The sequence below is a fragment of the Cavia porcellus genome, unplaced genomic scaffold (genome assembly GCF_034190915.1).
Source record: "Cavia porcellus strain 051 isolate PalLab524CR breed Dunkin Hartley unplaced genomic scaffold, mCavPor4.1 scaffold_7, whole genome shotgun sequence".
Lineage (NCBI taxonomy): Eukaryota > Metazoa > Chordata > Mammalia > Rodentia > Caviidae > Cavia > Cavia porcellus.
Window position 1 is genome coordinate 12,380,892 of NW_026947490.1, and position 26,249 is coordinate 12,407,140.

The 26,249-nt window shown below is 36.9% G+C and overlaps 1 protein-coding gene across 7 annotated transcripts in view; it reads left to right on the top strand.

The window, feature by feature from the left end:
- The window catches only part of App (amyloid beta precursor protein), a 240,414-nt gene that overhangs the window by 98,043 nt on the left and 116,122 nt on the right, over positions 1 to 26,249 (top strand). The gene's annotated exons all lie outside the window — the stretch shown is intronic.

Below are 26,249 nucleotides of genomic sequence, written 5' to 3' on the forward strand. Positions count from 1 at the left end.
ACTGAAGTCAGTTATTTATATATGCTCGTTAATTTTTTTTTTAATAGCATCAGTTTTGAGATTAGTTAAAAAAACAGTGTATTTTCACTTTTTCCCTTTGGGACCTTCATCCCATAATTTGTTACTGTATCTGACTCCTATTTTTAATTAAAGGAAAACATTTATATTCAAATAACATAAAACTAGATTTTTTATGTTAGAATCTCGTTTGAGTCAGTCATGGATTTCATGCTGTCTCATTGCCTAAAACGTGAGAAATATATCACGGCTGTCTTTCTATCTGTATCTGCTTAGATGTTCCTCAGCATTACAGATCTCCAAACAAACATTAAATATGAATTTCAAGACTTACAGTTATAGCGAAAGTTTTCTTAGTAAAGAATGTTGAGATTTTCTGTATAAGAGTGTTTAAAATTTAAAAATAATTTTCCCATTATGCAAGAATTTGTACATTTAGGAATGCTAGCTGCCTTTTCTTAAAATTTACTATCAGGAGGCTTGTTTTTAATGACTGTTACCTAATTTTATCAGGACTTGCCTTTTGTGTGTATCAGGTTAAAAAAAATTTTTTTTTTTTTTTTTTTTGTCTTTCTGAGACAGGGTCTCGCTATGCAGTTCAGGCTGACCTTGAGCTCACTTTGTAGCCCAGGCTGGTCTCGACCTCGCAGTGATCCTCCTGCCTCAGCCTCCCAAGTGTTGGGATTACAGGCATGAGCCACCACACCCAGCAAAAATTTTTTTTAAATTCAGTGAACATGACATAAAGCTAAGCAAACTCACAAAAATTTCAAAGCATGAAAGGAAGAAATGAGTAAAAGGAAAACTAAGTTTGTAAATATTTTTCAGTGCTTGTAAAGGTTGAAAATTAATGGTATATGTCTTTCTTCTCCTTTGGAAGAAAATGTTAGGGATGCAGGCTTTGTCGAGGGAAAATCTTTTTTCCGTGGAATTAATTCATTGTTTGTGCTATGGCTGGTTCTTCACATCTCTAGTCCATGTACCAGATGTAGAATTTCCACTGATTTGGGTTTAATTCCCATTTGGTCCAAAAGTAGAATAGCCTAGTTCTTACTTATTTGATATTCTTCCTCAGTGATATCTAAATTTGATAATTTCAGAGTGACTTTGAAAAACATTCTTGCCCATTGATCCTGTGAGAGCACACAGGATTATGCTATCACAGGATTATGCTATCACATGATACCAATGTGTCTAGTGGTAAAAAGTTTCAAGTTGCATACCCATTTTCTTTGTTCCAAGCCTAGATTGGATACTTGATGATTCTCCATTACTGAATTGAATTTGCTGTGTAAATAAACATACAAAATGCTGACTAACCCAAGAAAGCTTCCTGCTAAAATTCAAGGGTGTACTAGATATACATGTACATAGAACCTTGTGTCAATGCTGGTGACCTGCCGTTTGTGATCACTCTTATATAAGGGACTTTTAAAATTCAGAATAGATAGTTTCACTTTGTCCTGAAAGTGACAGGCCTTTGCCAGGCCCTGTTCTCTGTGTGACCCATTTTTTGTGTCTTTTAAAACTTCCTTTTTATTAGGATTCTGCTTTAATGGGTTTTGATCTCTTCCTCCTGTGCTCTTTCCTGACTGAAAGCATTACTAACATCATGTCAGGAAACCACGTATCCAACGGCCCTTTTTCTTCCTACATCTGCTCACTAGTCCTGCAAATGCATCCTCAAGGCTATGTCCTGCTGACTTGGAGCCCCTTCTTCCTTTATTACTGACATTGGATAACCCTACCTTCTTTGATACCCATCTCTGGTTAATACTGTTTTGCTCTGTGCTCATTATTACAAACACAAAACTTTTTAAAAAAATTTTCTGTATTAACTTCTGCTAGGAAAATCATCTCATATGTTATCTAAACAGCCAGAATACTAGGACTGCAGACGTAAACTGAAAGACATAGGTGTACTGGTTTACATGGTCACTGTGCCTGTTGCTGGCTTTAGTGATATCATCATACACGTTGGTGTCCAGGTGATACTGACTAGTCAGCCTCTTCCAAATCACCTGCGTGTGTATCAGTTTCAGGTACTCACAGTGTGTCAGACTTGGGCTCTGTCTTCCCTCAGAAGCAGTGTGCCCCATGGGTTTCCAGCCTTGACCTTCTCCTCTTACTGTGATCTTCTGACCTGAAACCTGGTCAGTTCCTACTGAGTTTCACCCTTTTCTAATGATCTTCAACATGACCTAGACTCGGAATTCATATTGTCTCCTCCTGCTTCCGGTGTGTCTATTCAGGGTGAGGTCAGTGGATAACTGTTTTTACATATTGTGTTTATATCTTAGACTTCTTGATATCCATTACATATACCTGGCGAAATTAATGTTTTCCTTTAATTCCTGTTGAGTTTGCTAAGGTATCACGTTATGTTACCCGACCAGTTAACTCCATTTCTTATTCATGTTGTAACATCATCTGGATCGTAAGGTTATTAGATGCACCTATCCCTATTTGGTGGTATATTATCTTCCATCTAGCAACTTCTCTTTTCTTAGTTTCTATCATTACCCTTCTTATTCTACTAATGTTCCTTTCTTTTTTCTTTTCCTTTTTTTCCTCTTTCTTTCTTTCTTTCGTTGTACCAGGGATCAAACTCACAACCAGTGCTTGCCAGGCAGGCACTTAGGTCTCTGAGCTTTTCACAGCCATCCGTTGTGAATCTCTGCAAAAAGGTTGCCTGCGTTTCGTAGGACCAGCATTACATTCCTTAAATAAGTAGTGTAGCTCCCCCTCTGCCTCAGCATTGTTCTGCCTTCTTCCAGTTCTTCTTGTCTTTCCTTTTGTGACTATGAGCTGCCGAAAGTCCTGGTCATTACCTTTCCTTTTCTTGTTATTTCAGTCTCATTGGCTCTTCCACCTCTACCTACGTATGCTATTTTCTGTTACTCCACTGCCTGAATTTAGATCATCATTTACTGCCTACTAAACTAATTTTGTTGACTACTTACTACTACACCTGAGGCCCTTTTTCTCTTGTACCTTTGTAATTTTAAGCTGCTGTTGTTTGTAATCCTGTAGTGTTTTATTTATGCCTTAAGTATTCTTATTAATGCTACTTCTGCCTTTCCCCACTCTGCACTCTTTTGCCAGATACTTCTTTTCCATGCCTTCCTAACCGAAAGGAAATACACCGAAAGTGTATTTTCAATCTTGTTGACACTTGGTTGATTATTTCTTCTAGCAGTGGAATAGTCCAGGCTCCCGGGCAGCATACTCAGAATTTCCTACTTGGCCCCAGCATACATTTTCATCTTAACACTTTTAAATTACTCTATCTACCAATACTGTGTAATCCTTGGTCTTTCAGTTCTGTAGGTTATTGTTTCTACCATTCTACTTTTTCTAAAATGGTTTTCCTTTTTCATCAAATAAAGATAACATAGGATAATCGTCAAATAAAGATAACATAGGATAAAGATACCTTATCACGAAGGTCAAAATCCTGCATAGTTTTAAATATTAACCCCAAAAGATAGCTCCTTTGCAGGAATTTACAAATACCTCCCTTTCCTGTGCTACATTTACCTTTCCTTGTATTTCTCCATAAGACTTACACCGTGACTTATTTAACAATTAGTTGTACTCAAATCCCTTTTTAGATGCCAGAGTTCATTTTACATTTTATTTGCCTGATATGTCTTGCATATAGATCCTCAGTATACAGCCGAATTAAGTTATATTTTTTTTTAACATTTTTGTGTAGCTTCTAGCAGACTTTGCAATCCATTATTAGATGTTGTAGAGGCCCCCAAGATTTTAGTACACAGTTGTCGAATAGATTGTAATGTAATATACTATGGACTTTTACATTTTCCAATAGCCAGTTTTAAAAATATGCAAAGAAGTAAGTGAATTTATTCTCCACAACACATTTAAAATATCTGAAATATTACTTCAGCATTTAATGAATATGAAATAGTTATGATTAAGGTAGTTCACACTCCTTTTTGCTCGTTTTTTTCATACTAGATCCTCAGCATTCAGCACTTGTTTTTCCTGTGCTGGGTATCTAAACACAGGTCTCATACATGCTGAAGAAGCACTCTGCCACAAGCTATGCTCCAGCACCATAGTATGTATTTCAGCATTGCACATTTTGATTCAAACTAGTCAAATTTTAAGTGCTCAGTAGCTGTACTTCAGACATTGTAGCCCTAGATGGTCTGACTGACATTTCTGTTACTTCACTCATCTATTTTAAGGCTGAACTACTGAGTTTTATTTTTGTGTTTTTCAATTTTTTAACAAGTGTTTTGGAGTTGATAGAATGAGAACACAGATCATCATGTGTGTCTTTTGTGTGTGTATGTATATAGGCTTGCAGTATACAATAATTACAATCATTGTAGTGAACTGGTACATGTACATAACACACCTCAATTTTATTTTTTCTCTTCTTCTTCAGTTTGCTTTATTATTTTGCCTGTACCAGATTCATTTATTTATCCAGTAGGTCCTTATTAAGTATTTGTCTTTGTTACTTTTCTCTCATTGCTGAGACAAAATACTTGATGCCCGAAATGAAGGAAGGAAAGGTTAATTTAGCTTACAGTATGTGGAGATTTCAGTCCATACTCAGCTGGCTCTAAGGCAGAGTGGTGTGGCTAAGGGGGTAGCCAGTCACTGAGGTCTCAAGAGACGAGAATGAAAAGGGTAAAAAGGGAAAGGTGTGGCTCCTTCCCTCCCTTACATTGTATACCAGCTCCCTGCCCCTGGGCACGTGCAGCATTCAACACCTCCAATCCCAGTATTAGACAATGAACCAGTCACAAATGCTAGACTCAGCTGGTTTCAAAAGACCTGACCCCTCAATGAGGGGCTTTAGGGGAACATTTAAACATAAATCATACAAATATTATACAAACAGATGAACAACCAGACTAACAGGCCAAACACATATAAAACACATAAGACAACTACTATATACTAAATCAAGATACAGTTTTAGATATGTTGCCCATGCTGGATTACAGTAATTTTGTTTTCTGTTGTCATTTATTTTGTACTTTATTTATATATTGTGTTTCATGTCAAAGAAACCCTGCAATACTTAAGCTTTTGTGTCTGGTTTACATCAGTTAACATTATGGTCTCAATATGCTCCTATTTTCCTGCAGGTTACTCACGTTTATCCTTGTTTATGTCAAAGTAGTATGTAATTGTCCCTTTGTATAAATATTACATTTTCTTTATCTGTCTCTCTGTTGATGGACATATAGACTGCTTCCAAGAGTTAGCTCTTATAAATTGTGCTGCTATAAACAGGCATACAACACAGTGGTGTGATGTTTCTGTTTTGGGAGGATATCTATCTGGGTCAAATGCAATTTCTAGTTTTAATTTTTTGAGGAATCACCATACTATGGAGAGAAAAAGGAAAAATTATATAGAGTAAAAATGAGAAAAAATTACAGAGAGGAAAGTAAAAGTGAGAAGAGGAAAAATAAAGAAAAGAAGAAAAAGATAAACAAAAAGTAAGGAAAAAGAAAAATTTTCTAAAGCTAATACACTAGTAAAGAAGAAAAGAATAAAACAAAAAAACCCTAAAAACAGTGTACACACTCACAAAAACAAACAGAAACCCAAACAGAAATTAAAAATCTAAGCAAGAAATTTCTTTGTGATTTAGAGCGTGTGGTTTCCTTCCAGAATGTATGGCTTGGGGGCAGTATCCACATCAAGATGTGTCTCTGCTCACACTGGTAGATACAGAAAGCAGTGAGAGGACTGAACCTAGCTGGATGCAAACACCAGCAGGCATAGGATTCACTGCTGTCATTTTGGAACTTGTTTTTCTGTAACCCGGGGCCAGGTCTGCATTCCTGCTCCTCTGACAGAGGCACTAGGCAAACAGAGAAAGCTGCCGCATCACTGCCCATAGACAGGCAGGACCCCAGCAGCTGGGAGCGTCCTGGCTCCGTGAGGCCTCCTACTTGTGATCCTTGAAGTACAGAATCAAGATTTTGGATTCTGCACGTCTAAGCTAAAATGCCATTAGAGGACAGTGTTTTACGTTTCTTAAGGAGTGGAAAAAAGAACCTCTGGTCCACTTGGTCTTGGGATCTAATCCACAGTTTATTGTACTTTGTTGTTTGGGAGATAATGTGTCTGGTACATGAGTTTCCTTATTGCCACTAGGCATTTAAAGAAACATTCCTTTTGGGAATGAGCTCTTTTAGGATCTCTCTGAACAAGAGGTCACTCATTGACTACAAATGTAGTCAATAGGTATTGTTCCAAAACTTCTTTTATAAGTAACTCAGTGTTTACTTCTATAGTATGATAATGATTAAGCTGGTTAATCAGTTTGAAATACCTGTTTAAGCAGTTCTCACCTGTCTTCCTGGAAAATTACATTTGGTTTGGTTTTGTTTGGTTTTTGTTTGGTTTTGTTTTAGTGTCACTTAAGATATATCTGGGTAAATAAATGATTATTTTTGACAATCTTACTGTTTCTATTAGAAGGCTATCTGTGGTAGCTCGGGAATTTTCTTCAGTGAAGGTCGCTCCTCAGTCTGTTGCAGAGAAACACATTAAAAATTATGGCATACAGTGAATTCATTAAACTAAATCAGTTTTGCAGTTTGCTGGGGAAAAAGAGCAAGAAAAAACACTATCGACTTCTTGGGCCCTGTATATTAGTATGTGTTTTAAAACATGTCTTTAATAATTTCTACACAATCTTTTTTACTTCTAATGCCCTTGATACTTACTGCTGCCTTGAGTTTTAGTCCAATTCCAAACCATACCGAATAAGTTTTGTGGAACAACGACATGAAATTTGTTGCAAAAGCGTCATACAAGAGGAAGGAATACTTTTACACATTTTTTAAAAACAGTGGTGATTCATAGATTTCTTGCAAAATATTGAGAAATAATGTCCTCCTATTTAGAAAATAACAGGATGAGAATACCCTGTTTTCTGTTTTGTTCTTAGAAACATGTTGCTTGCTTTTTAATTGTGGACCTGAGAAACATCATTCAGGATCCCCTTACCTGAAGATTTATGATCTGAGAGTTAGCTTACGTGACACATTTCATTTATCCTCAGATTTACCTAGTAATTGCAGAAAGTATCCTGTCCATTTTCCCTTTCTGCCAATATGTGGAAAATGAAAATTCTGATTTTCAGTATATTCAGTTAAAGTGTCTGAATTTATACAATATCTTCTGGAAAGATGAGGCAGAACCCTGGGAACAGTAATAAAAATGTAATAATTTCCTGATTGTATCATCCTTTTTGAAAACCACATAATTTCCTCATTATTTGGCCTTCATTATTTTATATGGATATAGTTGCTGAGTAATGACAAGACAATTTGAGGGATGATAAAGATATAAAAACATTGCAAAATGTAGGAAAACTAAGATTAATATCCATAGTATATTCTTAGACATAAAAAGTTCAATGGACTTATGCTAATTATAAGATAGAATCACTTTGTTCATTTAACATTTTTCCCTCCAAGAGTAGAATGAGAAATGTCAGTTCTCAGAGAAAACTTCTCAGAAAGAAACTCAAAGGAAAATTGTGTCTGTGGACCCTGGTTTTCTTCCAAGGGTCAGCAAGCCCATCGTGTTTACCTGGAAGTTACATTTGTGGTGAGACCCGTGTTATTTGACGTATGGAAAGATTTCTCATAGTTTTCTTTAAGTTAGGTACTCAACAAATATTTGAGTTGAATTAAATTGGCATTCACATCATATACACATGAGCATAGCCACAGTAGCCCAAGTCAGTATATAATTGGAAGTAATTGTCTTAGGAAAAAATCCTAAGGAATATCATTCTAGACCTGCAGTAATCAAGTAAAATTGCATCAAAAATCTTTAAAGCTAGAAGTAGTAGAGGAAAATTGTTATGACCACAGAGAAATGGATAATTTCTTAGTACTTTAGCACTTAACCAAAGCGACTACTTGAATGTATTACCAATTCTTCAAAAAGTAAAATGGAATGAAATGAAATTGCAGGTAAAAATTAAGGTAGTATTCAACTCTGTTTGAGCTTTCTGGATAAAAGCTTGTTCATACAGTAGCATTCTTATTCGAACCAGCGAGTCTTTTTTTTTTTTTTCTCTAGTGTCAAATCAAAGCTCCTTAATAAAATAACTGTAGGCAGAAATTTGAGGAAGTATGAGTTACAGCGATGAGTCTAGCTAAACTCCCTTAGCTGTTGGCAAGCATTCTGTGATTAAAGAAATGAATAAATACTGGTTTATAATAGAATTTCTCAACTGGAAGTGACTTCCACTCAAAGGGATCTTGGAAAATGTATGCACAATTTTTAGTTGTCACAGTGGGGCTAGGGATTTGGTGGCATTAGTAGAGGTGTCTAGTGAATAGAAGTTAGGGACACTGATAAAATATCCTACAGGACACTGAGCAGCCCCACAGTAAGGTCAGTTGTGCTGGGGGTTGAGAAATTCTAGCTTAGAGATTTCTTTAGCATTAGAATTTATAAAAGTGTGCTTTTTCTAAGAAAATTCTCCATCTACGCTTTTGCCTCCTTCTGATCCCTTGTGGACAGAAAAGTAAACACCGTAAGAGTCTAGATTTTCACTGTAGTTGCCAAGAGATACCTCCAAACAGACCTTTATTGCACCTGAAGATTCTGAGCAAGGGAGGGTGAAATTTATTTTTTCCTTTGTGAAGGGTCTTACTATGTAGTCCTGGCTGGCTCAAATACCTTAGCCTCCAGATGCTGAGATCACAGGCATGCACCACCATGACCAGCAAAGGATGAAATCTTGATGAAGCTCATTACTACAACTAGCATAGAAGGCTCTTGTTAAGGCTAAATTAGTGAGTGACATAGTATTAGGTGTGGCTAAAAGCCACTTTAATTGTGATTTCTGTGCTCCAAAAACTTTTCTCAGAAAACAGTTACCAGATAGTGTTACAGAGAGGATATTTCACACATACAATGTTTGAAGTTTATGAAAACGCTTCATTGTATCAAGTAATAAGTTCATACATATCATCTTCCATCTAAATAGTGATGGGAAGTTATCTATAACTACCTGATCTGAGGCTGTCAGTGAGAATTTGTCTACTTATGGGTCAGTACTTTTACTGTTTTTAAAATTGGATGAGAAAGCGGGAAGCTCTGATTGGCTATAAATGTCTTCATTTGTATCTCTGCAGTTGAAAAAAAAAAGTTTTGGAATAGATAATCCTGCAGCTGCTTTCTTGAATTGCATTTTAAGAATATTGTATTAAATGTTCAAGGGAGAAAAAAAGCCAGCAACTTCAGAGGGTCAGAAAGTGAATCATCCAAAGATAAATTAAAACCTAAACTTTCTGCTAGTGGATGAGTCAAATAAGAATGGATTTGATCAAGCAGCTTACGACTTTGAGAAGCAACTGTCATAGTGCTGGGTTGGCAGCTTCTGGTGATGCTCAAGGCTGTCTGACTGTACTGAAATAAGAAGACTGATTTGAAAATGATGAACAGAATAGCAGGAGCTTGCGTTTTTCTCTTGAGAAAACTGGCTGCCAGTTCTGAGGTCTTTTTAGAAATGCTGACTTTCTGTATTTAATAAATTTGGCCTGCGTAAATGTCAGGAAGAAATCCAAAACACTTTAATAGCCTTAGCCAGATTACAGATGGGGGGTCAAACCAGTGGGGTTTGTTTTGGTTTCCAAGCAGGTGATGTCTGGAAAAGGAAGTGTCTCCATGGTGCTGGCTTGGGTTGCTGCCATCTGAGCTACATCTGGCAACCAAACCGCTCACTACGAGCTGATGGCCTAGCTGCCCAGTCACGGGATATCTCCTGTTTGTAAGAGCTGTTTGGAGGATCAGGTTATTCATACTCAGGATTGTAAGCCAACTAAAGCATGGGCTTTTTTTCCCCCTCCATCTTGCAATAAAACTATCCTAATTTCCTGAGTTACAAGACGGAAGAAAATACATAATACTTAGGATTTTCACCAGTGTCTCATACTAGTACCCACCAACACTAACTTTTTATTGAAACCAATATCTGGATGTAATTATCTTCAGTATAAAACCCCCTTGTTCATTTGGAGCTCATCGTTGTCAAATGAAAAAGTGATCTTTAGAATTATTTATTTTATTTTGTCCTCAAAAATCTGTGTATCAGTGTACTATGAAAAAAATGCTTCCTTACTGAAACCAGGTGACATAACCTAGTACTGATAACTTACCTTAAGGAACCCAGCAAAATTATAATAAACGTGTTTTAGAAGAAAGTCAGTCATTAAGAAAATAAGCTAGAAATACTGAAAACTGTTTCTTTTGATTAGAAATGACCCACAAGTAAGAGCTAACTTTAGCTTCCTTTTTTACCTTTTATGTTGGTGAAATAGTATGCTAGGTATGTCCAGTGTTTAAATGTAAAATTGCAGAGAGTAGTAGACTGATCCATTTAGCTAAAGAAACAATCACCTGATTGTATGCAGGTAGGTAAGGAAAGAAGAAACTTAGTGACTGCAGTGATCTTTGCTTCAAAAATGTTTTCAAAGGTCAAGTGCTGTGAACACTGTATCTCCTTGAGTCTGTTTTCTTGCTTCTAATATGGGAAAAGTTGCCAAATCTCTACCACAGTCCTTAGTTTTAATAGATGGGAAACATGTTGACCCGGTGCATTCCTTACATTGCAGTGCTGAGTGGGGGCAGGATAGGCTGAAGCTGATGTTTACTTTGTTAACTCATACTGTCAGGTGTGAAAGGGCTCCTTTGGACTCAGCGACTGTGTTCCCACCTCTGGTGGGAACTATCATGACTATAATAACATGTTCCCTTTTTAATTAGTTCTTTTAAAAGTGGGTTGGCCTTGTAATTATTATAATCGATAATAATAGAGGCTTCTTATACTTTTTGTTCTAGGTGAGGTTGAGAACATTATTAAAATAAGTTTGGGTAGTAAACAATGCTATTCTTAATTTAAAAATTTATTTTTTTAGGGAAACAAAAATATTACATGATTCTCTACATTTGGAAAATGGCTATAAATTTAATATAGAATTGATTTGGGCTCTTTTGGACATTTTAGAAATTCAGTAGCTTTGAAATGGCCTTAGAGGATCTTCTTTATGTGTATTTTAAGGGTTTGAGTTTTATATTTAAATTATATTTCATTACTGGTTGAAGTTTTGTTTTAAACTCTTCAGAGTTTTAATCTTCAGGAAGACACTGTTCATTGGCATGTTTTGTTAATAGTTTGCCTCAAGCTGTCCTTGGGAGAATTGAATAGCTACTATTACTGGAACACTGGAACTAAGGAGTCATTCACATCACAAAGTGGCACTGAGGCCCTTTGGTTTTGTGAAAATGTGATTACAAGGTAGCTCCAGGGTAGTAACATTGCATGTAGTGTCATTTAATGATGGGAATACGGTGCTAAGGCAATGGATGCACCCTTTCCAGGCGCTCCTCCAGTCTTAGTGCAGCATCGCATACGGCTCCTTGGTGCTGAAACTCACTTAGCAACACTTAACACACTGACCATTCCTAACAAGATAGCCTTTTTAACTTCCTTCTGATTGAAGACATTCTCTTCCAGTATGCACTGTCAATTGGCTTTATGAGGTGTGATCAAATATAGTGAATGTTTAAACAAAAAGAAAATATTACAGTAAAAGTCACATTGCCATTAACTACCCTCCAAAAGCTCTCAATTGGACACACTTACCCCATCGTTCTCTCCACCTCTGAAACAGTTGTAGAGCAGTTCTTTCTTGTCTCGGGTTATAGTGTCATGGCTGCCTCAGGGTCTTGTGTTGATTCAAAACATTTGCCCTTCCTGGCCATTTTAACTCTGGGTTCGAAAAGCCAGAAGTTACACAATGCCAGATTCTGCTGAATAAGGTGGGAGAGAACGCACTGTAATTTTTATTTGGCAGAACTTGCTGTACACATGAATTTAGCCACACCAGCACTAGTAAAGACTCTCACAAAAGAGCACTTCCAGAGTTGCTTCAGAAAGTGGCAAAAGAATGATGGCATAAATGTGTTTGAAGCCAGAGAGAGCATTTGGAGGGGCGTCAACAGTGATGTTTTTTGCTGTCATACGCACTGTATTTTTTGTTCAGCCCCTGTTTGTCATTCTTTCAGGCACTGTATTCAGGGCATGTGTGGTCTTTGCCCATGACTCCTAAGCTAAGTGAAGCTTTTGCTCTGTCTTCAGTGGTAGTGACAGGCGACTGAGGCAGTGCTTTTCCTTATAACCTCTTCGTCTGCCCCCTTAGTTTACCAGTACAGATGGGCCCAGACATCTTTGTGGTCAGGAATTCAAACATGCCTAGCAAAGAAATTTGCATTTGTACAGCACTTGAGGGTTAGTAGTCACTTTCTATGCCATTTCTCAGAAGTACTTTTTGTTTTCTAACTTTGATATCATTGTTATTTCTAGTCTCTCCCCCCACCATGCACTTCTATGCATAAAGCTTTTGGAGGTTTCTGTTCATTGGCTTGTGACTACTGTCTAATCAATCTAATTATCAGTGTTTGCTTTTTTTAAATATCATCCACTAAAATCTTGTTCCTGGTTGTCTTTTAGATTTATAGTATTTTCATTTCTGGCTGAGTTTGAGCTACCATTATTTTCTGCTGGAGTCACTGCACATTCTATAAATATATATTCTCAATCTCTGTCTCCTCTACATTCACTCTTTGTCTCTTTTCTACTCTAAGCCGTTTTCTACACAGCAGCCAGAATGTGAAGCGTATATATCAATAAACCTGATAATAGAACTCGCCAGTTACTGATGCATCAGTGTCTCTCCAGTACACTTAAAAACAGAATCTGCAGAGAAAAAACAATGAGCCTTGCTTTGGGGTGCCGTGTAATGGGTGACAGTCATTAAACATGCAGTTTGTGGCAGGTCCTAATCTAATCTACATTTTTAACAAATTCTGCCCTGCTGACCCAGCTCTTCCCTGCCTCTCCATTCTCTCTCCTCTCCCTCGGTGTCACACAAATCAACATGACACACTTGCCCACACCAAGGCAGACGCCGCTCACTGTTTATGATGGTTTGCCCCAGGATCCTGGTGGGTTTATTTCCATCTTCTGCATCAGCTTTGCTGTCATTGTCTCAAATGAAGGAATTCCCCTGATCATTCTTTTCAAGCCGCAATAAATGACTTTTCTTATGAAGCAGTCATCCTTTATCTACAGTTTTGGTTTCCATGGTCTGAAAATATTAAATGGAAAATTACAGAAAAAAATTCATAAATTTCGAATATCATGCTTTTGTACTAGTATGGCAATATCTTGTGCCATCTGCCTCATTCCACTAAGGACATGAATCATCCCTTTGTCTATCAGGTTCTCGCTGTATAAACTTATTAGTTGCTAGTAATCATCTCATATCAGATGGACCATTGTGGTACCACAGAGCTCGTGTTCAAATAAGTCTTATTTTAATTAATAAAGGCTCCAAAGTGCAAGAGTAGTGATGCTGGCAATTTGGCTTTGCCATAAAGAGCCTGTTAAATACATATCTCACATCCACAGGAAAAGAGTGTAACACAGTAAGATATTGTGAAAGAAGGAGAGAGAGAAACAGAATGAAAGACTATCTTCATTTAACTTTTATTACAGTATATTGTTATAACTGTTTACTTTATTATTGTTATTATTAACTACTCTGTCTGATTCATAAAATAAACTTTATTATGGACATATGGGAGAAAGGCTGCAGATACAATTCATTACTAAATGCCTGTAATTTCAGGCATTCACCAAGGGTTTTGGGATGTATTCTCTTACATATATGATTTAAGGTTCTTTAATTGAAAATGAAAAATATTTTTCAGAAATTTTCTCACGTAGATCTCCAGACTAAAAAAAAAATCCTGAAAATACATGGAGCGGGGAGGGGAATGGAAGTGGTGGTCTAATTAGAGTCTATTTAGAGTTCGAAAGGCTAGATATTGTTTCTCCTCGTATTTGATATTATAACAAGGTATATTAGCCATGCACAGTGTGAGCGGCCCTCTGACTTATTAGCTCTAGTCTTTTGGAAAGTATGGCTCTCTTCAGTTTCAAAAAACAACAAAAATGGTCAGTGCTGTTTATTTAATGAAAACAGAAAAACAGTGCCTCCCAGACCTGTATGTTTGTGTCTAAAATTCTTAATCCTTCATTTCCACCTGTCTGCTGGATGTCTCTTCCACAGTGTCTCTCGGCATCTTAAACTCCGCATAATCAAAGCTGAATCCATTTACTTCTGTTATTTGCCATCTGCTCCTCGGGCTGTATCCTTAGTTGCCATTAGCAACCATCCCCACCCTTTCTCTCCATCTTCAAGCATCAGATTCATCTTCTCGCGAACCTTGACATCTGGACAATCACTGATTATATTATTTTTCAAAGCTTTCTCTTCCCTCATGCTTGGTTGCTTTTCCAGAGGTGTCTACCTTCCCAACCCTGTCACCCTTTCACCTGCCTCATGTCTTTCTCCACGCTCTCACCAGCTCATTCTCACTAAGGTAAACACACCTTGCTATGTTTTGCTCAGAGCTTTTCTATTAGGCGCGACATCTTAGGTTGAGATAATTTTTTCCTTTTGTCCGCAAAAGACCCTTTCACTTCCTTATCTCTCTGGAATTGTATACTTCTAGTTCACTTCTTACCTCAACAAATTATACCTCAGGCTGTCTCTGAGCCTGACTTCTTTTCAGTCTCTTAATGTTAATATGCACATCACTTAGGATATTGTTTTATGCTTCTTTACACACTCATTTCTGAAGGGATCTGAACTGTGGTTAGCAATTGAAAGTTTACTATGCAGAGTGCCTAAAAAAGAATAGGTCTTTTTTTTTTTTTAAGTTTTAAGGAGAAAAAGAAAAAAAAAAAAACAGAAAAAGGGTATAAGTTATACAGAATTTCAAAAAAAATAAACAGTAGGAAATCACTAGTTAATAGATTACATATTGTCATCTTAGAAATAGTGGTTCAAGTTACAAAATTAAAGCATATAAAGTAGACATTCAAACAGTGAGACTGCAAACAGTTCTATTCAATGATCCAACAAAACTCACTAATATGGTTATCTATCTTATACATTTAGATATACATGCAGTTATATCCTTTAGAGCACTTTCTTTTCCTCTCTTTTTTACAATGGCAATTACACATTTTGGGGTTATTACTCCCACAGTTCTTATTACTTTTTTTTTTTTTTTTGAAGAGAATAAAGCCAAATGTGACATAACAAAACAGAGTCAGTCAAATCAAAAGGACGGACATAATACATAATGTAAAAACAGAATACAAAGTGATCAACAGTGGTTATCATAATGCCTCTTGCTATCTTAAAAAGAATTGCCTATATCATCAGTTATAATAAAGTTGAACAAAACAGTAAAGAATAAAACCAAAACATTGGAGACATTACAGGACTTCAAAAGAAGATAATAGTCAAACCAGAGTGGGCGTCATAGTGAATCTTAATTGTCTTCACAGTTGTTGCCTATACTCTCAAGCTTGGTACTATCAAGCAAAACAGAATAGAGGAAAATCAGTCAAACGAAGGTGGTGAGAGCAATACAGGGTTTCAAATCAAGTTAATAGGAAATCAAAGTGGGTTGCTACAATATATCATGCTATTTTTAATTTATTTTTTCCCTTAATTAAAAAGATAAAATAAAAAAGTAAATAATAAAAAATGAAGATTGAGATAAAAGAGGACATAACAACAAAACAGCACAGGTCAGAACATAACCATTTAAGCAAAATAGTGTTTCACCACAAGATATCCCAACATAAAAGTAGTTACCATAGTGTCTCTTTCCATTAAATCTTTGAGTATATCTTCATATACTGTAGCATCAAACATATCATGACAATGTAAAACCATTCAAGAGAATGACAGTATCTCAGGGTATTTGGAACCAACTAACAGAAAGTGAACAATGGTTTCTGTAGAATCTCCTTGTCTATAAAAGTTTTTGTTTATATTATCACATATAATAAAATCTAATAAGATACAACATGTTAAGACTGATGGAGACAGAAGAACAAAAGCTTGATGGGACTTCACAACAAGATGGTATTAAATCAGCACTAGCTATTACGATGCCTTGTTTTCTCCAAAACAGCTGTTCCTACCATCCAACCTTCTCTGCCTCATTCTGTTCAGCTCTTTTCTGTCATTAGTTGTCAGTTTGTCTTCTTCATTTCGCTTTCTGCTCCAATCATTGTGGCCTCTCTGCCACTGTTTCTGGAATCTTGGTATTTTTCTTGTTTAGAATGTCCTGCAGTATTCTCTGTAGAGTTGAATTGGTGGCTGCAAATTCCCCTGGTTCCTCTTTATCCTGGAAGCACCTTGTTTCTCCATTAATTTCTAGGGACAGTGCAATCAAAGTTAAATGGCGAGAACATAAATATGCGAAGTCATTGGTTGTATCAAGTTCTTAGTGTTTTAAAGATTGAGTTATCAAATCGTGGTCTTTGATCACCACTTTCTCTTTTTATTTTACTTTACAGAGAATAACATATAAACAATGAAAACAAGTTTCAAACCAGGGTAGTAGGACAGTTACAATACTTGATACTTTGCATATTGGTGTCTTGTAATAGTTACTCAGAGTACAGGACATAGGCATGATATTTTGTCTAATTAGCACAAATAAGGAACAAACAGAAGCTTGCTGTGTGTAACTACCCTAACTATCTTATGTACACAAATATTTTTTTCCTTTTACTCATTCTTCCTTTTCCCATCACAGTTTTTCTTTTCTTTTGACCAGTTTCTTTCCAATTCACAGTATCTATTGTACATCTTTTAGAGGGAAAACAGAAAAAGCCAAATGTAAACAAACCTAAAAAACAACAGCAAAAGCAAGATGACAACAGCAATAGCTATATAGATTTTCAAAACAAGATGATAGGAATTTAACAATGGTTGTTATACTGCGTATTGTTATCTTCAAAATAGTTGCTCAGGTTACTAGATACAAGAATAAAACAAAATAGTAAAATGGAACAAAACATTGGATTTCAAAACAAGACAAAGGAAACCCCCACAGTTGGCACAGTGCACACTGCCATCTTTGAAATAGACGCCCAGACCACCTGGCCCAGGCCTGCAAAGTCAATCAAACAACACAAGCGTCAACCTGTTCTTTCTCCTTCATTGCTATCATCTCACCTTGAGTCTTCTGAATCATCCAGTTGCTTACTAGAGATGGGGGAGTGATATATGCTCCTCTGGTTTCCCAGCCTATGTGTTGACTGGCTCACAGGAAGGCGTGCTTGCCTTCTTGCTGAGTCTCCTCCCAATCCCATGGCGGAGCCTGGCTCAGGGAAAGGCATGCTTTCAACACCACTTTCTTTATCCAAGCACTATGGGTAATCAAATGTGGGAAGCTAAATTAATTTATTATTAAGGAGAAACCCATAATAGTGTGTAGGACTGGGTTAGTAGTAGTCTGTGTAAGAAACATAATACAAGAAATACCTTATTCTCATAAATTTTACAAACTAGGTATATATTGCTAGATCCCCCCAACCCCGCCTAGTAGGGTTTTGTGGTGTGTGATACTTGTGCCACGGTTGGTCCCCACGCTTCAGTTTCTTTAACTCCATAGTCAATCAATCTCCCTTTTTGTGCCTACTCATTTTATCTTATAAATATTGTCATTCAGCAAAAGGTCAAAAACATTGGCAATACTATCTTTGAGAACTATAAAGATAACTTCAGTCAGTGGATATGCACTTAACAGATTAGTGGTGTTAGAGAATCTGTCTGACAATTCTTTATGGTGATTCTCACAAAACATAATTTGTGCTCATAGTTGCTTTCAAAAACTGGAAACACTTGAAGCATTAAACAGTTAGTTTAGTAATTCCTGAAATTTATTCATTAATGCAGGGAAGTAAAACTTCAAATATATAAAGGAAGTTTGAAAGAATATTAAAGGTCTGTGTTAGAAGCGGGGAGGTGAAGAAAGTTTGATGGATGGTACAGTGTTGCCTTCTCAAGCATGTTACTTAAATTTTTTATAAATGTCAAATATTTATAACCATGTGTAATAACCATTCCCTATCCCTGATCTAAGAGGCCATGAGTAATCAGTGTGAGTCGGCTTTTAGAACATACTGTGTAGAGATTTCCACATTGTGAGTTTTAGAACCAGAATTGTCGATTCAGAATTCAGTTTTAAGAAAACTGAATTCAGTTTTAGGAAATTTGCTTACAGCTAATCAGACTCTGGAGAAGTGATGTACAATATTTGGTCTTGCAAACTATTTATGTAGCAATTGAACTAGTAACTTAATTTCTACTGAGAAATAGAGCCACCAAATTCTATTGATGGTTCTAGACTTCTAGTTTTTAGTAAAGATACCAAGATCCAAGAGCTAGGTAATTTAAAATTTTGGTTTAAAAGGCAATAAAATAGTCTTAATAGAGATCTCAGATTTCTCCCACAGAGTTGTGATCATGATACACCCCAGACCACCTATGTCATTGGTGGATGGGCACTGAGGCTTATTATTTTTGGCCTTTTTGACATCTTCTCATGTGCCTCTGTTAATGTATAACATCTTTAACCATTTTCTGTTTTACACAAATTAAATATTAGGGCCATTTCTTCCTGTTGCCTTTATGATCAACAATTGTGATTTCTGTTCAGGCTGTGGTTATTAGCATCACTTTTGGAAGGTGACATTTCTTCATCTTAAAAGTCTGTTGGATTTGACAGTTGCTGTCTATCAAAGTCTATAGCTAATATCATTGGTGAAAATATTGTGTTTGGCTGAGGTTTGTCATATGGGGACTATCAAAGAGAGATTTCAGAATCCTGAAGTAGCTTCTTTCATGTCCTGGAGGAGAATCCCTGACCTATGGCTTTCAAGTCCCTGAGGAGTATCAGTGACCTGTGGCTTTCCTATGCCAATGGCTACCATTAGATATTTGAGGTTGTACCAAATAACATTCCTCTGAAAATTTTGAGAATTTAATTAACTTTAAGTAGTGGACATGTATTTACTTTATCTCTTTCTAATGTCACCTGCAAATTTTAGTCATCCAGTTGTTCTGGGCAGTGGAATTTTCTGAAACTTTTCTGGATGTACTAGTGTATATAGCTTGAATGAAATAAATCTGCCTGCCTACCTACCTATCTATCTGTCATCATCTGTCTATGTGGCATTGTAAAGGCCAGGACCTTCACACTGAACTGTATCCCTGGATTTTTATTTTATATGTTGATACAGGGACTCCTTAAATTTTTAATTGCCCAGGCTTTGCTCAAACATTCATATTCTGCCTCAGCCTCTCAGAGTGCTGGGATTCCAGGCATGCACACTTAGCTGAAAATGATTTTGTACTTAGTCCTGAAACATCAGTACTTGAGGTACTCCAGTTGGTAAAGATCCCAAAAATGGGGAGTGTGTAGAAATTTTGTGCAATATATGATTAATAAACATGGCTTATTTAAATGAGATTGTTCACCAGACATAGCCATTAGCACTGTTTCTGTAAAATGTGCTGTGTTATATACTCTCTGTAAAATGTGCTGTGTTATATACTCTCTGGAACCATGAAGCTTGAAAATGGGTATGAATCCATTCACAGTAACTAATAACATGAAATTAAGCGTTACTTTCTCACAATACTGAGTACTGATTTGAGAGTGAGAGAACAGAGGCACTGACTGATTCACATCTTGGCTCCCTGGCTTTCTAAAGCATTGTGACCTTGAGCAATGTATTTAATGTTTCCTGATTGTCACATCTGCCAAGTGGAGCTAATGACACAGTGAAGTCACATCTTAGTTGGATTTAGGTTCTTAGGTAAAATTCACTCACAGTATTATCTTTTCATTCTTTACTGCTTTACCGACTCACTAGGATATCAGCAACAAGTAGGTATAAAGCCAATCATGTATTTTACTCTCTTTTTCCTTTAAGTGTGAGTTCCCTTTCTCTGAAAATAGAATATCAATATTGCATTAAGCAAAGATTCAAAATATTTAGTTTGAGAGATGAGAAGGATGTCTATTAGTGTCTCTTTTTCTTCCCTATTTTCTAGATCTATGGTTGAATCATTGTGAGATAGGTTAACATATTATTTAACTTTTAATTCCTAGTTAATTGGGTTACTTTCTTTTTTAAAATTTTATTTAAGGAGAGAAAAAAAACAGAAAAAGGGTACAAGTTATCCAGAATTTCAGAAAAAAGTAAACACTAGGAAATCTTTAGTTAATAGATTACATATTGTCATCTTAGAAATAGCTGTTCAAGTTATAAAATTAAAGCATATATAGTAAATATTCAAACAGTGAGACTACAAACAGTTCTGTTCAATGATCCAACAAAAACTCTAATATGGTTATCTATCTTATACGCTTAAATATACATGCAGTTATATCCTTTAGACTAAGTACTTTCTTTTCCTCTCATTTTTACAATGACTATTACACATTTTGGGTTTTATTACTCCCACAGTTTTACCCTTTTTTGAAGAGAATGAAACCAAATGTGATAATACATAATGTAAAAACAGAATACAAGATGATCAACAGTGGTTACCATAATGCCTCTTGCTATCTTAAAAAGAATTACCTATATCATCAGTTATAATAAAATTGGACAAAACAGTAAAGAACAAAACCAATAAAACGAAAACATTGCAGACATTACAGGACTTCAAAAGAAGATAATAGTCAAACCAGAATGGGCATCATAGTGGATCTTACTGTCTTTACATTTGTTGCCTATACTCTCAAACTTGATACTATCAAGCAAAACAGAATAGAGTAAAATCTGTCAAAACAAGATGATGAGAGCAATATAGGGTTTCAAATCAAGTTAATAGGAAATCAAAGTGGGTTACTCTAATACATCCTGCTATTTTTTACTTATGTTTTCTCTTAATTAAAAATAAAGGAGACTGAGATAAAAGAAAACAGAACAATAACATAGTACAGGTCAGAACATAACCATTTAAGCAAATTAGTGTTTCATCACAAGATATCTCGACATAAAAGTATTTACCATAGTGTGTCCTTCCTTGAAATCTTTGAGTATAACTTCGTATACTGTAGCATCAAACATATCAAGACAATGTAAAATCATTCAAGAGAATGACAGTATTACAGGGCATTTAGAACCAACTAACAGAAAATGAAAAATGGTTTCTGTATAATCTCCTTGTCTATAAAAGTTATGTTTATTATCACATAATAAAATCCAATAAGATAACATGTTAAGACTGATCGAGACAGAAGAACAAAAGCTTGATGGGACTTCACAACAAGATGGTATTAAATCAGCACTAGCTATTATGATGTCTTGTTTTCTCCAAAATAGCTGTTCCTACCATCCAACCTTCTCTGCCTCATTTTTGTTGAGCTCTTTTTCTGTCATTAGTTATCAGTTTGTCTTCTTCATTTTACCTTCTGCTCTGTTCATTGTGGCTTCTCTGCCAGTGCTTCTGGAATGTTGATATTTTTCTCGTTTAGACTGTCCTGCAGTATTCTCTGTAGAGTTGAATTGGTGGCTGCAAATTCCTCTGGTTCCTCTTTATCCTGGAAGCACCTTGTTTCTCCATTTCTAGGGAGAGTTGTGCAGGATGCATCAATCTTGGCTGGAGGTTATTGTCTTTCAAAGCTTGAATTATTTTACCCCACACTCTTCGTGATTTGATGGTTTGTGCCGAGAAGTCTGCTGTAATGCTGATGTGTGTTCCCTTGTAAGTGATCTTTTTCTTGTCTCCTGAAAGCTTTTAATATTCTGTTCTTATATTGGATTTGTGGAATTTTGATTATTGTATACCTGGGTGTAGTTCTGTTTGGGTTATAGGTGGCTGGGTTCCTGTATGCCTCATAGATCTGAGTATCTTTACCTTTTCCCATATTAGGGAAGTTCTCCGTGACTATTTCTGTGAATAGCCTTTGCAGTTCATTTGTTTGTATTCCTGCTTCTTCCTTTACATTCTTAATTGTTAAATCATAGATCCTCTTACCATCTGCTAGCCATCATATTGTTACTGCTTGTTTCCTTGTTATTTTTAAGGAATTTTTCCTTTCATGCTGCCACATTAGAAAATCTGTCCTCCAGTTCAGATAATCTATCCTCAGTTTCTTTCGATCTGTTATGCCAGCTTCAATAGAGTTTTTAGTTTCCTGGTAATCTCTTTGAACCTGCTTCATGTATTCTATGTTTTCTGTATTTTCTCCATCAAACAATTCTCCCCTTTTTTTCTGTTCCTGTGTTCCAGCATCTGTTTTTTCTTGGGCGGTGCTTAGCATTTCTCTAACTATTCTACTTATATATTGTTTTAGTTGGTTAAATACCTCACTTTTGAACTCCTCTGTGAGCTCCTGGAGATACCACTTTATGTCTATTGGTGTCGTGCATGATATTGCATGTTTTCTGTCCTCATTCTCTTTTGCATTTACCTTTCCTGGATCAGTGTTCTCAGAATTGGGGACTGAGGTTCCTTTCTTGTTGCCTCCTCTTCTCATATTTTTTGTTCCTTCCATATAGGCGTATATAGGCGGCCCAGTTTCTTGCTTTTTCGGTTAGTTACAGTTTGTTTGAATCACGCTGGCTAGGTGTTCCTGCCCACTACTAGGGAGACACAGACCAGCGCAGCCTATGCTGAACCCGCCCCTCCAGGTCAGTCAACCTGCTGAAGGCTTCACTGCATTAGGGTACACTGCCAGGCGCAGGGACCTGGTTTGGGCTAGCCTACTGGGTCTTAGTTTGCAGTGTCACCCAATTGAAGCACTCCCTCCAATCCTGCTTGACAGGAGAATATATGACTTAAGTCACTGCAGCATCCTGTTCTGGCTAGTCTGGCGTTCCCAGAATGTCCTCTGTTGGACCCTTCTGGAGGGGTCCCTGTTCCTCTCACTCACCGCAAGTCGAGGCAGGGCTCCCCGCCAGTCCTGCTCTCAACTCTGTTCAGCTGATTCCCGCTCTCAAGAGCTTTCGCGTTTCTATCTCTGCTGTGCTGATTGAGACACAGCATTGGCAGCAGGAAATTCAAATTGCGGTTTCCAGAGGCCCGGGTTCCAGCTTCAGCGCTGAGATTTTATTTGTTCTGGTCATAGTATCGGGATTGCATTTCCAGTTGGTTTCACTCAGCTTAGTTTGTTCCTGGGTTGGCAGGCTATATCTCCCCTTGCTTAGGACTCCTCATCTCACCATTCCTGGAATCTAAGCCGCTATCTCAGAGAGCCTCCGTAGCTGCTGTTACCTATCCGCCATGTTCTCCCGCAGAAAAGAATAGGTTTTAATACAGATTTTTGTCCTAAATAATAAGCCTCAAGGAAAACTATGTACCAAAAGCAAGTTAATTTATACTTTTTTTAAAAAAAATGTAGTATCATTAGAAGGAAAAATGTTGCTATAACCTCTTAAATAATAATAGTTAGCTCTTACTATTAGTTACCTGTACCAAGTATTTTATTTCCCTTCACTGTCAATAGCATTTCTTTAAGTAATTAATATTACCATCCTGTTTTAAAGAGGAAGGAATGGAGTCCCAGCAGGGTATGTAACTGGGCACACTAAGGCTGATAGGTGACTGCCCCAGAGTTTAATCCCACACAGCCTCCTTTGGAATATGTGGCTTTTGTCACCATACACCAACTCTAGGATATCTCTGTACTTATCAATAGTCATGGAGAATTGGCTCATTCAAAGTTTTCTTCCATAATATCTGCTTAACAGTATTTTTGTTTCAGCATATCAAGAATTTAAAATGACTGAAACTTTTTATCACCTTAGATGCTTATCACCTGAGGTGCTTTATAACCTTAATCCTGGTTGCCTGGTTGGCTCATAAAGCTGTCAGGACAGCAATGTACTTTTCATTATATATGGCTCTTTTTTGTCGCCAAGATAGGCTTTTTACAAAAGCAGTTTAACATTTACTGTAATTATATTCCAAATTTAAAAGTCTTGCCAGTATATCATTTCCCCCTTTTAACATGCTTTTTATGAGGCTGAAATATTTTAAAGAAAATTTCAGACAACGAGCACACTAAATATATCTGTGTCTCTAAAATGTAAGAACATTTTTCTGCTGAGCACAAATGACACCATCTCACCTACAAAATTAACAGTAATTTTTAATATCATTGGACACTAAGTCCATAGATTCTTTTTGAGTTTCAGATATACCCTTCACAGTGTTTGGTTTCTACATTGATCCTAACCACCATCAAGACCCCATCTCGTATGTCCTTAACTCCTAGAATTCAGGAAAGTGTTCTATATATCACTGACTTGATTGGAGTCAAAATTTTTAATAAGTCACTTGATTTTCAGATCTGTCTTACCATGAACTGGAGGTATCAGTATGTGATTTCTCCCTTGTTGAAATACTTATCTTACTATGACTTTGAGAGCATATAAGCAAAAGGAGATTGTTCTTTATGTATCATATCCCGTGCTATTAGTTTGCAAAAGCATCTTCTGGTTAAAGCCCAGTCCTCTCTTCCTCACTGGACACCTCAGATTCCCACAGATCTCACCCTTTTGGGTGTTCTAAGCATCCATGGTTGTTACCATGGTAGCAGTTTCCCATTTACACAAGTCTGGAAAGCATTGCCCAGCCCCCTGGTTCTTTGCCCCACCAGCTGCTCTTGCTTTGCAGTGTATCCCCAGCTCCTGGCACTGTGTCTGCCCTCAGCTTCCACTCTTTTCTCTCTCAGTGCCACTCCACCTAGTGGCAGAGTCATCATTAAAACTTAAGTCTGACCGAGTCCCTTGGGCTGTACGTCATGGCCTTGCCAGGCCTCTTTGCCCGTAGGTATCTGCCCCCTTACTTACCACTTCTCCCCTTCATTAACTGCTCTCTAGGTGCACTGTCTCTTTGTTGTTTTCCTTAACTCTACTGGCCTTCGCATTCATTTGCTCCTCAGCCTGCCTTACCCATCCATCTACCACCTTCCTTTTGCAGTGCTTGGCTTGGTGTTGGGAATCTTGATTCCCATAACTTTCAGAGCCTTTCCAGGATTTAAATTGGTATCCTTGTCCTTCCAGACATCTGATACAGTCACTTGTTAGCACATTAGCTTTGAAATGAATTTTTATTTATTTATTCATATTGTGCCTCTCCTGATTGTCCATGTGCCCCACCCAAAATGGAGCTTTTGTCTTATTCACTTACTTCATGCTTGAATAATTCCTAAAAGTTGATAAAATGTACATTAAGTATCACAGATGGAAGTGACTAGTATGTGATACAGAGAGGTACTTTAATGGAATGGAATGGTTCAATGATCAAGTGAATGATTGCAATGCTATTTTGAGCTCATAATCCATCTGTCCATATCTCTTTTAGCCTGGATACTTAACTATCCCTTGTCTAAAGAAAAAAAATATGAGACTCTCCTGGTCTGTACAGTTCAGCTACCTCAGTGGTAAAGCTCACTGCCCATTTGAAGTGCTGTTTTACTCAGACTTACTCATTATTCTTGTGAGTGCTTCTCCTGCCCCATGCTGTATCCACCTTTCACATCCCAGCTGCTCAGACATTTCTTCTTGAAGCATGTAATATGCAGTATTTTTGTTACTGATATAGCAGTAAGAGGAGACTCTCTCACCCAGAATAGGTATCGTTAAAGATAAGGTCATTAAAGAATTAAAGAATGCAGCCTAACTTCAGATAAAAGATGTGGCCTGCAGCTCACCCTTAATTTCTCCCTAAGTCACAGCAATTGGTTTTGCAATCTTCCTGTTATCCTCCTAAAGTGAATTCCTTAATTTGTGGCCTCAGCTGCACTTGTGAACCATCTACAAGGAATATTTTTAGCTCCAGATAACAGACAGCCCAGTCTTCAATGCTAGGGATCTGGGTCTGGTATGGTAATGCAAAGATGGTTAGTTGACTGTCTTTTCACTGAACTATGCTTATCTGACAATACACCCATTGACACTATTGTTAGTCACCTGAAGATTGACCAATGAATGACCTTTTCCCTTTCGTGGGAAAAATATGAAAGATTAAAAATGTAAACAAAAGAGCTCTGACCACTGAAGATTAACCTTTTCATCTGGAAAATAAAAACTTTTATAGAGGCCAAAGAAGTCCTGACATCGAAAGCATTAAGAAGTCCTAAGATGTTTTGGCCTCTAATTATTCAGAAATCAGTCCATCACAAGGCCTTCCCAGCCACAAAGGAGCCAGGGATGTGGAGCATTTGATATTTACCCCTTTGTTCAGTTAATCTTGATTGTCAGTTTCAGTGGATTAAGAGACTTATGGAGAGTTGATTGAATT